The following is a 4,400-nucleotide window of genomic DNA, read 5'->3' on the forward strand; positions in this document are numbered from 1 at the left end:
GTTTATAAATGGGTATTTTGTCATATCTTGCCCTGTCCGACGTCTCCCTTCACCCACTTTTCGGTTGTCTGTCCCCCAGGGAGGAGGTCACATATAGTTCCTCCTGGGGTTTCTGAGACTGAAGCTCTCTATGGGAGCAGACAGCCTCAGCTTTCTCCTGAGGAGCTGGTGGTCTCAAACAGCAACCACCTATACCACCTATTAGCAATCCAGTGCATAACCACTGTGCCACAGGACACTGATCTACGATGGTGGGAATCAGAACAGTGGTTGCCTAGAGGGTGGGTAGTGGAGATGGGCTGAAAGAGAACACAAGGGAAATTTCTGGGGTGATAAAATGGGGAGCAGCCAGATAGCACTCTTCACACCCCTTGTGCCTCTCATTGAAAACATCTCAGTTAAAAATAAGTAACAAATTACAGTCCAACCTAGTGGGCAGAGCTGAGTTGGCCACTGACCTGGATTTAGCTTCAGGGGAATGACATTTTAAAGGTTTCAAAATGCCAAAAGAATAAATTTTAAGGATTTGTGCATTGTTAACACTTCTCCAGAAGCTGCAACCCACACTACTCCCAACACTCTTTTTATTTCTTTAATTTAACCATTTTATTGGGGTCTCCTACAACTCTTATCACAATCCATCCATCCATCCACTGTGTCAAGCACATTTGTTGCCATCATCATTCTCAAAACATTTTCTTTCTACTTGAGCCCTTAGTATCAGCTTCCCATTTTTTCCCTCCTTCCCCCACCCTCCCTTCCTCATGAACCCTTGATAATTTATAAATCATTATTATTTTTTCATGTCTTACACTGACCGATGTCTCCATTTACCTACTTTTCTCTTGTCCACCCCCCAGGAGGGGGTTCCCCTTCCCCGCCTGGAATCGCTACTCTCAGTATTGGTCCTGAGGGGTTTATCTGTCCTGGATTCCCTGTGTTTCTAGCTCATATCTGTACCCATGTACATGCTCAGGTCTAGCCAGATTTGTAAGGTAGAATTGGAGTCATGGTAGTTGGGGGGAGGAAGCATTAAAGAACTAAAGGAAAGTTGTATGTTTCATCGGTGCTATACTGCACCGCGACTGGCTGTCTCCTCCCCATGACCGTTCTGTAAGGGGATGTCCAATTCCCTACATATGGGCTTTGGGTCTCCACTCCGCACTCCCCCTCATTCACGATGATATGATTTTTTTGTTCTGAGCCTTAGATGCCTGAAACCTAGTCTAATCGATACCTCATGATCACACAGGCTGGTGTGCTTCTTCCATGTGGGCTTTGTTGTTTCTCAGCTAGATGGCCGCTTGTTTATCTTCAAGCCTTTAAAACCCCAGACACCATATCTTTTGATAGTCAGACGCTATTGGCTTTCTTCACCACGTTTGCTTATATACCCACTTTGTCTTCAGCGATTGTGTCAGGAAGGTGAGCATCATGGAATGCCAGGTAAACAGAACAAAGTGTTCTTGTGTTGAGGGAGTACTTGAGTAGAGTACTAAACCTATAAATATATGTACATAGATCTATTTCCCAATCATCATATAGAAATATATTTACATATGTACATGCCTATATTTAGACCTCTATAATTGTCCTTTGCCTCCTAGTTCTTTCCTCTATTCCTTTTACTTTCTTCTTGTCCCACTATCATGTTCAACCTTCATTTGGGTTTCAGTAATTCCTTTTTACTTTCTTCTTGTCCCACTATCATGTTCAACCTTCATTTGGGTTTCAGCAATTCCTTTTTACTTTCTTCTTGTCCCACTATCATGTTCAACCTTCATTTGGGTTTCAGCAACTCCTCTTGGCTACATTGCCCTTGATCAAGCCCTACCAGGCCTCCTACATGCTCCTCGCCACCGATTTTAGATCACTTGTTGTTCCCTTGTCCCTGGGTTTGTTAGCACCCACTTCCTTTCCTGCCCCCACCCCCCACCCTTCACCTCCCTCTCTCTCATGTCCCCCCAGAACCATAAGTCTGGTTGTTTTCTTCTCCGGATTGTTTATCCCACCTATCATATCTAGATAGACATGCAGAGATAATAATATGCACAAAAACAAGACAGAGCAAAACGTAGCAACAAAACAAAACAGCAACAACAAACCAATGACACACACAAAAAGGCCCATAAATAGTTCAAGGTCAGTTTGTTAACCTTTAAAAGTGTTTTCCAGTCCAGTCTGATGACTCCCAACACTCTTGATGGGACTTCTGGCCTAGGGACCCTCATCAATGAGGATGGGGAGTGAGGGGAGGGGAGGGGGTAGATGGAACTGGAGTCCCAAAGCTCAGGTCATAGAGAGCAGCTACCTGGGCCCTTTGTGGGGCTGGTTCCTCCTCTATCCCTTCCCAAATGGCAGGTGACACTTTCGCTGATGTAAGGAGCTCTGGTGGTATAGTGGTTACCCATTGAGCTGTTCACTGCAAGGTCAGAAGTTTGAAACCACCAGATATTCCTTGGGAGAAAGATGAGGGTTTTTACACCCATAAAGATTACAGTCCCAGAAACCCACAGGGGCAATTCTATTCTGACCTCTAAGGTCCATGTGAGTCAGCATTGATGCATGGCATTGAGTTGGGTTTGGGTGCTGCTATTAAGGTGGGTCCTAGTGCTATGGGACGTCTGAGAAGAAAGTGCACAGGGCAGGATTCCAGGGGGTGAGGGGGAGGAGGGCAGGCAAGAGTACATGGAAGAGATGACATCTTGAACTTCCCCCTCTTGTGGCCTCTTATCTAAAAGACCCAGCTGAAAATAAATAGCAAATCAGAATACAACTGATTGGGCAGAGACGAATTGGCCACTGACCTGGATTTAGCTTCAGGTTAATGACAGATGGAATTTTCCAGGCAGAAAAATGAAGGAAGACCAGTTAGACAGAAAGCATTTGGGAATGAGAAGTGTGTTCTAGAGCAGTGGTTCTCAATCTTCCTAATGCCCTGACCCTTCAATACAGCTCCTCATGTTGTAGTGACCCTCCAACCATAACATTATTTTCATTGCTACTTCATCACTGTAATTTTGCTACTGTTATGAATCGGGCGACCTCTGTGAAAGGGTCGTTCAACCCCCAAAGGGGCCGTGACCCACAGGTTGAGATCTCCTGCTCTAGAGTGTTGGTGGGAGATAAGGCTGGAGAACTGAGTCCAGGCAGTTGTCTTGTGAGTCTAGGCGCAGGGCAGCCTGGGAGGCCTTGGGGAAGGCGAGGAGCAGGAGAGACTTGGCTCCTCAGGCCTTCTCAGAGCCCCCATTCATCAGCTTGCCCTGCTCCAGACACCCCCTGAGCGGTGGGTGGGGATTCTAACTGCTCACGAGCCTGGTCTCTTGGAGTGTCGGCTGTTTTCATTCCGGGAAGACCCAAGGCCCAGAGGAAGGATACTAGGAGACGTGTGCGGGTGGCTTGTGAAGACGTCATCGCTGTGAGTTTGTTTGGCGGCAGTGTCCTGACTGTGTCCTGATTGGGCATCACGCCTCCACGTGTACTATGCAACAAGCAAGCATTTGTGCCGAGAGGGACTCTCTGGACTTGTCCCTGCGTACACGTGTTTGAGGTGTGTTCTTGTCTTCGAGAAGCTTCCCAGTTGCAGAAACAAAATAAACCCTAGAAATATCGAGGTTCAATGAGCCTCATGGAGGTTGTCACGGAGCCGACGGCAACTCCTGGTAATCCCACAGGGCAGAGTAAAACTGCCCACCGCGGTTCCGAGGCTGAAACCCTTTCGGAAGCAATGAATATCTGGTGGGTTTGGCCTGCTGACCTTTCCGTTAACAGCCTCCTAAGCCACCAGGGCTCCTTTTAAGGAAAGTTGTTGCTAGGTGTCCTTGACTCAGTTCCCACTCTGCCAGGAAAGGCGACACTGCCTGGTCCTGCGCCATCCTTACAAGTGTCTCGGTGTGAGAGGCTATGATTGCAGCCACGGTGCCAATCCATGTCCTGGAGGGTTTTCGTCTTTTTCCATCACCCGCTGTTTTACCAAGCATGATGCCTCCTCTTGCCCATGACTCCTTATAACGCGTCCAAAGGTTGAGACAAGCCTGTCATTCTCTCTCCTAAGGAGCATTCTGACGGTACTTCTTTCAAGACAGATTTATTCTTTCTCCTGGCAGTCAGTCCCTGGCGCATTTATTCGTCTTGGCCAACAGTGTCCACCTTTCGCATGCGTGTGGAGCGACAGAAAACATGAGTGGTCATGAAGGCATGAACTGGTTGTCAGCACAGAGCCGACATTCGGTAGATTCCTGTCAATTAAGTGCACGGGAGGGTGAATGACAGGGACTCTGGGGACGGATGGAAAGGACCCCGGGAGGCCGGGCGACAGAGACCTCCTTGTGGGAGTCCCGGGCGGGGGCGTTGTCCCTGTGACCCGGCTACCCCAGCCCCGCGGGCCGCAGGCGGGCGGA

This window comes from Echinops telfairi, unplaced genomic scaffold (assembly GCF_000313985.2).
Source record: "Echinops telfairi isolate 266 unplaced genomic scaffold, ASM31398v2 ScPeMD7_7458;HRSCAF=8496, whole genome shotgun sequence".
Lineage (NCBI taxonomy): Eukaryota > Metazoa > Chordata > Mammalia > Afrosoricida > Tenrecidae > Echinops > Echinops telfairi.